A 12,159-nucleotide genomic window follows, 5' to 3' on the forward strand; every position below is an offset into this window, starting at 1 on the left:
ATCAGGGATATTGTTTTGTAATTTTCTTTTCTGGCAGCATCTCTATTTTGGTACTAAGGTTATGTTGGCTTCATAACAGCTATTCGGAAGTGTCCCTGTTTTTCAATTTCATAAAAGAGTCTGGCCAGGATTGTTAGTAGTTCCTCTTGAAAGGTTTGAAAGAATTCATTCGTGAATCTATCAGGGCCTGGGCTTTTGTTTTGGGGCAAATTTTTGATTAAGGTTTTAATTTTCTCAATAGTAATGGGGGTGTTTAGATATGCTATATCTTCTTTATTTAACCATGGAAGGTTATATGAATTCAGAAATTTATCTAGTTTTTCCAGGTTCTCATTTAGTGGCAGAGAGTTTCTCAAAGTATTATCTGAATACCCTTTGAATCTCTGCAGTATCTGTAGCTATTTCCCCCTTTTCATTTTTAATACACTTTATCAAGTTTATCTCTCTCTTTTTCTTTGTGAGTTTTGCCAATGGTATATCAAATGTTTATTTTTTTAAAGAACCAACTTCTGCTTTCGTTGATCTTTCAGATTGTTTATTGGGTTTTTATTGCATTGATTTCTGCTCACAGCTTTGTTATTTCCTTCTGTCTCCCTATTTTTCGTTCCTTTTGTTGATCATTTGCTAATTCTATAAGCTGCGTTATTAAGCTATTCATGTATGCTTCTTCTTCCTTCCTGATGTGTGCTTGCAAAGCTATAAATGTTTTTCTCAGGACCTCTTTTGCTGTATCCCATAGGTTCTGATAGTTTGTGTTTTCATTGTCATTTGTTTCCTAGAAATTTTTTATTTCCTCTTTGATTTTATCTCAGACCCACTGGGTGTTCAGTAGTAGACTGTTTAATTTCCAGGTGTTAAAATTTTTCTTCTGTGTCCCTTTGTAGTTCACATCTAACTTCAGAGCCTTGTGGTCAGCAAATGTAGCCTGCAAAATTTCTATCTTTTTGATTTTATGGAGGTATGTTTTATGTACCAGTATGTGGTCTATCCTAGAAAATGACCCATGTATGTTGAAAAAGAATGTGTATCCAGCATTCTGAGGATAGAATGTCCTATATACAACTACTAGGCCTCTTTCTTCCATTTCTCTTTTCAGGTTTAGTGTATTTTTGTTGGGTTTCAATTTGGTTGACCTATCAAGTGTTGACAGGACCATGCTGAAGTCTCCCACGATTATTGTCTTATTATTAATATCCTTTTTCAGATTTGTCAACAATTGTCTTAAATACTTTGCTGGTCCCTCATTCTGTGCATATATGTTTAGGAGAGTGATTTCTTCCTGCTGTACATATCCCTTGATTAGTACATAATGTCCATCTTGTCCCTTACAAATTGTCTGAGTATAAAGTTTGTGTCATCTAGTATTAGTATGGCCACCCCAGCTTTTTTAAGGGTGTTGTTTCCTTGTATGATATTCCTACATCCTTTGATTTTGAATCTATGTTTATTCTGACTATTCAGGTGTTTTTCTTGTAGGCAGCAGAAGGTTGTGTTCAGTTTTTTTTTTTATCCATTTTGCCACTCTGTGCCTCTTAACAGGTGCATTTAGTCCATTGACATTGAGAGAAATAATTGTCATGGGATTTATTTCCATCTTTGTGTAGAAGTTTGGTGTGTTTGTTGGTCTTTCTTGTCTTTAAAGTAGATTTTTCAGTTTTTCTTTTAAGGCTGGTTTTGAGTCTGTAAATTTTTGAGCTGTTGTTTATCTGTGAAACCATGTATACTTCCTTCAAACCTGAAAGTGAGTTTTGCTGAGTACAATATTCTTGGCAAAGCATTTATTTCATTGAGTTTTCTCACTATATCCCACCACTGCCTTCTGGCCTTGAGTGTTTCTGGTGACAGGTCTGCTGTAAATTTCAAGGATGCTTCTTTGAATGTAAATTTCCTTTTTGATCTTGCTGCTTTCAGTATTTTATCTATATCTGTGGATTCATCATTGTGACTAGGACTTGTCTTGGGGTGTTTTTCCTGGGGTCTCTTTTAGCTGGTACTCTTCGGGCGTGCAGGATTTGGTCACATGCTTTCTTTAGCTCTGGTAGTTTCTCTATGATGATGTTCTTGACTGTTGATTCTTCCTGGAGATTTTCTTCTTGGGTCTCTGGGACTCTAATGATTCTTAGGTTGTTTCTGCTGAGCTTATCAGAGACTTCTATTTTAATCTGTTCATATTCTTTGAGTAATTTTTTCATTGTCTGATCATTTGATTTAAGGCTTTTTTCCAATCTCTTCTGCTGTGTGGAGTTGTTATGCATTACATCTTCCAGCGCACTAATTCTTTTTTTAATATTTTTCTTTATTTAAACATCTTTATTACAAATATAATTGTGATTAGGATTCAGTCATGTAAAGAACACCCCCCTTCACCAGTGCAACATTCCCACCACCAATGTCCCAAATCTCTCTCCATCCCACCCCACCCCACCTGTACTCCAGACAGACTTTCCAGTTCCCTCATTAATTCACATGATTATGGTAGTTCTCTGTGTAGTTATTTCTTTTTTTAGATAATTTTTTAAAATTTTTGTTGTGATTATAATGGGTTATATATCTTTCACAGTAGTATTTTAGGTACATATTAACATTAAATTAGGGGAATACCCATCATTAAATTTGTCCTCCCCCATTCCAGTTCCCTTTCTGCAACCCATATACCTCACCATCACTGCCCGAGTTGCTAGAGTAGGTGGTCCCCTCTTTGTCTAGCTTACTATTAGTGGTCATATATCTGTTTCGTCCTGGTACCCTCCCTTGTTTCCCCTCTATTTAAGAGGCAGAGCTAGATAAATCGAGTTATGTGGTTTTGTTTGAAGAAAAGAAAAGCAATATAATGAGGTGCAAAATAAGAAAAAAAGAAGTCAAATACGCTGAAAATGGTGGAGACCTTCTAGAGGCTTTCAACCTCAGTTTTAGAGAGGGCATGAAAAGGTAATTGAAACACCACAACAATACAGAAAGAAATATTTAATTAAATATCCAGTGAGCACTACAGCAATAAAGACAAGCACCACACAATAGTCTCAGTTCTGAAATCAAATCATGCTGGAGTGCAAAAAGAAATATAAAGATAAAATAAAATAAAATGAAATGAAATAAACTTGGAGATATCAACTTCAATATCTACAACTAAATAAAGATGTCAAAAATCGATCAATCAATAAATAAATGTGTGAAAAAATGATTATTTTGTGGTTTATTTTTTCTTTTTCCCTCTGCATAGGCACATTAAGTATTGGGGAGATTATAGAGGGAATTTCCTTGGCCTAGGAGTCACAGGGTTTTCCACCCCTGAAGTATACTGTCATGGGATTAACTGTAGACTCCTTATATGATCATTTACTATCCCCTTGGTGCATTTGTGGTATATGGAAGACTTCTGCTTCGTCTTGGATGGTAAAATCAGACCTCTGTATCTAGAGATCTTGGTGACTGTGCAGCTCAAGAAATGGAGCTTATGATGGAGTCTTTCTTTGTGGTTCTAGCAGTTCTGCTTCTTCAGTGTCGTTTTAATCTATCTTCTGTAATTGGTGGTCTTGGTCATTATGTTGCTCCTAGGATGGAGCCTGGGATAAAGTCTTTCGTTATGTTTTTGGAAGACCCGTTCAGTTGTGGTTGTCTCAGTCAGACCTCTGGAGTTGGAGATCTTGTTTGTTGAACAGATCATAGACCAAAACCTAGGCTAGAGCTTTTCATTGCTGTTGTTGTTGTTGTTGTTGTTGTTGTTGGTCCCAGGATGCATACTGTCGAGTCCTGGTTGTAAAAACCAGTCATCTGTATGTAGTGATCTTGGCTTTTGCTCAGGTCAAAGGGTGACATGTTTTCTGATTTTTTCTTATTGTTGGCTGATGAGGAAGGACAACATGCTCTTAGATCAAGTTGTTCCCATTTCTTCATTGTCAGGTTATCAATTTAGAACTGGCACACATTGGTGTCAGAGCAGCATTATGAATGCACTGGAGAAGATTTGGTTTCTGGAGCTGTTGTGGAGAGCTCTGTCATTTCTATGTATGGGATCCAGGAGTCAAGGCTGGATGGTCACTGTCTAGTTCCCTGGAGTCTAAGTTGTTTCCACATGACATACGTTCAGGGTGGGAGATGTCCCTGTGTTGTAAAGAAGTTTAAGTTCTTATCCCTAGTAGATAAGAACTTGTTTTACATGTAAAATATCCCCTTTGTTTAATATGCTTTGCAGGAAGAAGTGGTGCTACATTATATTGCTGGTGGATTTTGTGGGGTGGAGAGAAGAAAACAGACACACGCCAAAATATATATATATATACTCACACATATCTAAAGAAAAAAAGTTTCTCATTTTTTAAAAAAAGATTAAATAAAAGACATAATTAAAGAAATAAAGTGGGTCCAGGAGAGATAGCATGGAGACAAGGCATTTGTCCTTCCTGCAGAAGGACAGTGGCTCAAATCCTGGCATTCCACTTGGTTCCCCCATGTCCACCATGCGCGATCTCTGAGCATAGAGCCAGGTGCACCCTCCGAACACCTTCTGGAGTTACCCAAAATAAGCAAAAACAAATCAAATCCTAAAACAAAAACTAAAACAAAACAAAACAAAAAATGGACAAAAATAAAAAAGTAAAGAAGAAAAAGAAAGAAAAAAAAACAAAAGGGAGAAAGTGAAACTGGCGATTATTTTAAATTTGGGGAGAAACAGGGTAAGAGGTAGTGTTATATAGGTCTATACTTATGATGAAAGTATAGGTTTCCCCGTTGTCTTTTGAGATTGTCTTTTGAGGTGTGTGGTCAAGGCAGGGAGGTCTTGGGTAGAGTTCTTGCAGTGGAGGTTCTTTGGAGCTAGTTCTGGTATCAAGCCATAGTCCCCATTAGAAAGAGGTAATTAGGAGGGCCAAACTGCATGAGTTAGTCAGGGTGCTGGTTGTATTTTCTTGCCGGAAACTAGGTGAGAGCTTGAGTGACTGTCTCTTCACTTGGGTAGTGGGTACTGGTTCGTTGTGGTAGGAAATCTCCTACCACATTGATGCCTAATAGATTAAAAACTGAGGGTAAAGAGTTACAATGTGGTAGGAATATTGGGCGTGGGATTGAGGGGTGAAGGGATACTCGAATTTCTGGAGTAGGGGGAGGGAATAATATATGGGAGGGGTTATATGGGGTATAGGTGTGGGTTGTTTGTGATTTAGGTTTGTCCCTTAAGAAGGATTCCTACCTCTGTGTGCTCCAGCCCACATATAAATATATAGAAGTTAGCTTAGGTGTATATTAATGTAGAGCGGTGGGGAGGGCAAGAGGTGCACTGAGTACAGAATGATAGGTAAGGATAGTACTTGTATGGAAAGGAAATAAAAAGATCAACTTTTGGATTATGTATAGGTTTTGTGTCGAGTACTGACCACTGTGTTAGTGAGGTCTATCTATATAGATGTTTACCCTTTGCAGTATTGTCCACAGCACCCTATAAGTCAGCTTTCCTTTCCTAAAGCAAAGGCAACCTTGTGGTTTTTATTTGAAATAGATTGAATTGATGATAGTGAGGATGAGAAGGTAGAAGAAGAGGGAGACATGAAGAAAAGAAAGAAAAAAAACAAAACAAACCAACAATCAAACAAAAACAACAAAAATACTAAGTAATGAGAACAAAGGGTACAAGAGCAAGGGCCTGTTAGTTTGCTTAAACATGCTCAAAGCTAAGGCCCTATGGTAAAAATCTGTAGGTCACGGATGTTACTTCAGTGATCTGCCTGGTCATGTGTTTCAGGTCCTAAAAGAAGGCATAATCTAGAGATAAAGGGTATATTAAAGAGTTTTATCCAGCCATTTTCATGATTCAAGCTGAGTATGGTGCCTCATGTGACTGAGCACGGAGGTACCACCATAGTATGTTCACTCTTTGTATCCAGGAACCCCTATGGTCAGAAAAAACTGAAAGGTTATTTTAAATGTGGTAAGGGTAAGGCATTCAAACATAATGTTTTAAAATATTTTCGTTGGACTCAGTAATTTCCCATCATAATCATTACCTGTAATCCTGTATAAGATCCCTAGTAAATTATTATGGGCCTTTGTAGTAAAACGATAACAACATACCTGTTCTCTCTATGGTCCTGTTTCTGCTGTTGCTGCTTTCTTTATGATATAATGCGTAGTCGGGCTTTGCATTATTTCTCTTCCCTTTGTTTGTGGGCTCTACTCCCTAGTATATGGTGATTATTACAGTGTTTGAGATTTCTATACTATTACAACCTGCTATTTAATTGCAGGTTATTTGTTGTATAACTGGTGTGTATTCTAGAAACTTCAAAATTTTGCTATCATGTTTATCTTTTGTCTTCTGGCTTGCTTCATTTAACATAGTATGTTCTAGGTCCATCCACATTGCTGCAAAGTCTGTGATTGTATCATTTCTGACTGCCATGTAATATTCCATTGTGTATAGATACTACATCTTAATGATCCACTCCTCTGTTGTTGGACATTGAGGTTGGTTCCAAGACTTGGCTATTATACTGAGTGCTGCAATAAATAGTGGGGTGCACACATACCTTGGGATGAATGACCTTCCGACTTGGGGGTAGATACCTAGGAGAGCAATTGCTGGATCAAATGGCAGCTCAATTCTGAGTTCCTTTAGCACTCTCCAGATTGTTCTCTATAGGTGTTGGACTAGCGAGCATTCCTACCAGCAGTAGATGAGTGCCTTTCATACCGCATCCCCGCCAACACAGATTGTTCCCATAATTTTTGATGTGAGCCATCCTCACTGGTGTAAGGTGGTACCTCATTGTTGTCTTTGTTTGGATTTCCCTAATGATCAGTGAAGGTGAGAATCTTTTTATGTGTTTGTTCGCTGTTTTTCGATCTTCCTTGGAGAAGTGTCTATTCATTCATCTCCCCATATTTTTATGGCTTTATTTGGTTTTGTGGGACTCAGTTTTCTGAGTGCTTTGTATATTCTGATTATCAGTCCTTTATCTGATGTGTTGAGTGCGAACATTTTTTCCCTTTCAGTTAGCTGTCTTCTTGTTTAAAATTGGATTTGCTTTGCCATGCAGAAGCTTCTTAGTTTGATGTAATCCCATTTGTCTATGTTTGATGCTAGAGTCCTTGCCATTTGTGTTCCATCCTCGAAGACTTTTTTAATATATAGGTCTTCAAGTGTTCTGCATATTTTTTCCTCAATTAAGTTTATAGATTCTGATCTAATTTCAAGGTCTTTAATCCATTTTGAGCTGACTTTTGTATAAAGACTGAAGTATGGGTCAATTTTCAGTTTCTTACAGACGGTTTTCCAGTTGTAACAACACCATTTGTTGAAGAGACTTTCTTTGTTCCATTTCAAGCTCTTGGCTCTATTGTCTAATATTAGTTGACTGTGTATCTGGGATTTATGTCTGGAGATTCTGTTCTAACCCACTGGTCTGAGGCTCTGTTTTTGTTCCAGTATCATGCTGTTTTGATCACTATGTCTTTATAGTATAGCTGCAGGTTAGGTAAAGTGATGCCATCCAGCTTCTTATTTTTCAGTATTTGTTTGGACTTTTGTGGTTTCAGATGAATTTTATGATTGACTGTTCCAAGTCCTGAAAGAATGATGCCTAAATTTGGATGGGGATTGCATTAAAATTGTATAGAAGTTTGGGTAGGATAGTCATTTTGATTATGTTGTTTCTACCTATCCATGAACATTGTTTGTTCTTCATTTCCTTAGATCCTCTTCAATTTCTTTCTGAAGTGTTTTGAAGTTTCCCTGGTATAGGTCCTTTACTTCCCTTTTTTTTTTTTTTGTTTTTGGGCCACACCCTGTGACGCTCAGGGGTTACTCCTGGCTATGCGCTCAGAAGTTGCTCCTGGCTTCTTGGGGGACCATATGGGACACCGGGGGATCGAACCGCGGTCCGTCCTAGGCTAGTGCAGGCAAGGCAGGCACCTTACCTCCAGCGCCACCACCCGGCCCCCCTTTACTTCCCTTGTAAGATTGATTCCTAGGTACTTAATATTCTTGATACTATTTTAAATGAAATTGTATTTTTAATCTCTCTCTCCTCAGCCTCGTTATTTGTATAGAGAAACACTACTGTCTTTTGTGTATTGACTTTGTATCCAGCCACTTTGCTCTAATGGTTAATTGTTTCTAGGAGTTTTACTATGGAATGTTTAGGGTTTTCAATGTATATCATCATATTGTCTGCAAAAAGAGATACTTTGAGTTCCTCTTTCCCAATTTAAATTCCTTTGAATCCCTTCTCTTGTGGGATTGCTATTGTAAGGACTTCTAAGATTACATTGAATAAGAGTAGAGAGAGTGGACAGCCTTTCCTAGTTCATGACATTAATGGAAATGCTTCTAATTTTTCACCATTAAGGATAATGTTGGCTGTGGGCTTTTCATAGATAGCTGTAACTATCTTGAGGAAGGTTTCTTCTAACCGTATTTTGCTGAGTGTCTTCAACATGAAAAGGTATTGGATTTTGTCAAATGCCTTCTCTGCGTTGATTGATATGATCATGTGGTTTTTGTCCTTCTTGTTGTTGATGTGATGTATGATGTTAACTGATTTGCATATGTAGAACCAACCTTGCATTTGTGGGATAAAACCCACTTGGTCATGGTGTATGATCTTTTTGATGAAGTGCTGGATTCAGTTTGCTAAGATTTTGTTGAGTATCTTTGCATCTATGTTCATTAGTGAGATTTGTCTGTAGTTTTCTTTCTTGGTGTGTCTTTGACATATTTGGGAATGAGTGTGATATTAGCCTCATAAAAGGATTTGGGGAGTATTCCTGTTTTTTTGATGGTTTGGAAGAACCTGTGGAAAAGTGGTAGTAAGTCTTCTCGGAATGTTTGATAAAATACACCTGTAAATTCATCTAGATCTGGACTTTTGTTCTTAGGGAGTTTCTTAATTACATCTTAAATTTTCTCTAAAGTGATTGGTTGTTTAGGCTTTCTAGGTCTTTCTTTTCCAGTCTCAGAAGATGGTAATTTTTCAGGAATCTGTCGATTTCTACTGGGTTCTCTAGCCTAACTGAGTATAGTTGTTAATAATATAATCTCATAATATGTTGTATTTCTTGGGGGTTCTGTTGTAATCTATCCCTTTCCTTTTGTGATACTACTGATTTGAATGTTTTTCCTCTTTTTTTGATGAGTTTTGACATTGGTTTGTGTATCTTGTTTATTTTTTCAAAAAACCAACTCCTGGTCTCATTGATTTTTTGTATTGTTTTCTTAGTTCCTACGTTGTTTGTTTGTGCTCTGGTTTTTATTATTTCTTGCCTTCTGGTTGTGGTTGAATTTCTTTGCTGCTATTGTTCCAATTCCTTGAGATGATCCTTTACACTGTCGATTTTGTCATTTTCCTCTTTTTTGACATAGGCCTATATTTCTATGAGTTTCCCCCTAATTACTGCTTTTTCTGTGTCCCACAAATTTTGACAAGTTGTCTCTTCATTATCCTTTGTCTCAAGGAATCTTTTTATTTCTTCCTTGAGTTGCTCTTTGATCTAGCTGTTGTTGAGCAGCATGTTGTTTAATCCCCAGGTATTAGTTTTTCTCCATTACTTCTTCTTGCAGTCAATTTTTACCTCTGTTGCATGGTGATCTGATAGGGTGTTTCTAATGATCCTTATATTTTTGGTCTTATATAGGTTAGATTTGTGTCCCAAGACATGATCTACTCTGGAGAAGGTTCCATGAGGGCTTGAGAAGAATGTGTATTCTGTTCTCTGGGGGTGAAGGGCCCTATATACGTCTATTAACCCTAGATTTTCTAATTTTTTATTTAGGGTACTTATTTCTTTGCTATTTTTCTGTTTAGTGGATCTGTCTAGTGGTGACAGTGGGGAATTGAGATCTTCTACTATTATCACATTTCCCTTCATATGTTTCTCCAGGTTACTGAGCAACTGTCTCACATATTTTGCTGACTCTACATTAGGTGCATAAATATTGATCAAGGCTAGTACCTCTTGATCTAGTGTTCCCCGGATTAGTATGTAGTGACCCTCTTTATCTCTGATCACTTTCTCAAGGTTGAATGGAATTTGGTCTCATACAAGAATTGCTGTCCCTGCCCTTTTTTGTTTTTCATTGGCCTGGAAAATTGATTTCCATCCTTTTATTCTAAGCCTATGCCTGTCCTGTATTTGTAGGTGTGTTTCTTGCAGGCAGCAGAAGTCCAGTTTATGTTTTTTAATCCAGTTCTCTACTACGTGTCTTTTAATGGGAGAGTTTAGTCCTTTAACATTTAGGGAGATTATTGACAGAGAGGGCTATTGTGTAGTTGTATTGTGTAGAGTGGTTGTTTTACAATCGGGGGTTTGGATTGTGTAGTTTGTCTCTGAGTAGGTCATTTAGGATTGGTTTTGTTTGCACAAATAATGAAAGTTTGTTTTTGTTTGAGAATGTCTTTAGGCTACCATCCCATATGAATTACAGTTTTGCTGGGTATTGTACCCTAGGCTGGACATTTCTTTCATTCAGTCTCTTAAATATTTCATTCCACTGTCTTCTTGCTTGAATTGTTTCAAATGGGAGATCTGGTTTGATTCTTATGTCCCTTTCTTGTACTTGAGGTTCTTATTTTCCCTTATTGATTTAAGGAGTTCATCTTTCTCCTTTTTTGCCATTTGAATTACTATATGTCTTGGTGTTGGTTTATTAGGGTCTATTTTATTAGGGACTCTTCACTTCCTGGATTTGCACTGATTCCTCTTTCCAAAGGGTGGGGAAGTTTTCTGCTATTATTTCCCTAACTACTTGTTCTTCCCTTTTCCCTGTTTCCTCCCCTTCTGGTATACCTACAATTCTTAGATTATTTCTTTTGTCTTTGTTCATTATGTACTGGGCTTTTCCTTCCAGTACTTTTCCCTTTAATTCCTTGTTGGTTTCCTGGTCGTTTTTGTTTCGCAGTTTATCTTCAAATGCTTCTATGTGCTTCTTCAACTCTGTGAAGAAACTCTATGGTTTTTTACGGTGTCTATTATTTTCTTGAATTCCTTTTGTATGGAGTCTCTCATATTCTGTATCAGATCTTTTTTAATTTGGCTAATTTGTTCTTCCATGGATTTCTTGTACTTGGTGACTAAGGGTTCTCTCATTTTCGTATCATGACTTTCATTTCTTTTTTCATGGCTGCTTTTAAATCTTCATCTGTTGGATCCATGCGTTTTGCTGGGCTGGGAACTTGGTAGGGTTTCTCTTCGTGATTCCAGCTGTTAGAATCCTCCTCGGTTTACCCACATTTTCTTGCATTTATTGGTTTGGTTGGGAGAGCATTGCCTTCCGATTTTGTCCTCCTTTTGCCTCCTGTGGTGTGGGGCTGATTTCTTTCTCTGGATTGCAGCTCTGAGTGAGACTGTTGGGTGGGCTGGCTGAAGTTTGGCCTCTCATGTGCCCTCTAGTGGGAGCCTGGTTAGTTGTTCCCCCTCTTGCTGCCAGCCAGTGCAGTACCCCTCCTGGCCACAATGGTGGAGGGCTCTGTTGAGCCTGGCTCCTTTGCCCTCCTCCCATAACTGGAAGTCAGCTGAGCTCCGCCTCCTCCAGGCCTCTGCCAGAAACCTTTTTCAACTGTAGTTCCTAGCCCTTCATAATGGGGGGCACCACTGACCTCAAAGACTCAATTGAGGGAGGGGCGGAGGCAGCTAAATTTCCCCTAAGTTGTGTGGCCCTGGGAAAGTGCAGAGACATGGGCAGGGAAGGGCAGAAGTGCCGAAAGTTACCCTAACTTGTGTGGCCCCTGGAAACCTTAGAGACGCTGGCGGGGAGGGGCACTTTGTAGTTATTTCTATAACTGCACTCACCACTCTTTGTGGTGAGCTTCATGAAGTGAGCTGGAAGTTCCAGACCTCCTCTCATTGTCTCAGGATTGTTGCAAAAATGACTTTTATTTTTCTTAAAACCCATAGATGAGTGAGATTATTCTGCATCTCTCTCTCTCTTCCTCTGACTTATTTCACTCAGCATGATAGATTCAATGTACATCCATGTATAGGACAATTTCATGACTTCATCTCTCCTGATGGCTGCATAATATTCCATTGTGTATATGTACCACAGTTTCTTTAGCCATTCATCTGTTGAAGGGCATCTTAGTTGTTTCCAGAGTGAATAGCACTGCAATAAATATAGCTGTGAGGAAGGAGTTTTTGTATTGTATTCTTGTGTTCTTAGGTTATATACCT

The sequence above is a fragment of the Suncus etruscus genome, chromosome 16, assembly GCF_024139225.1.
Source record: "Suncus etruscus isolate mSunEtr1 chromosome 16, mSunEtr1.pri.cur, whole genome shotgun sequence".
Taxonomy (NCBI): domain Eukaryota; kingdom Metazoa; phylum Chordata; class Mammalia; order Eulipotyphla; family Soricidae; genus Suncus; species Suncus etruscus.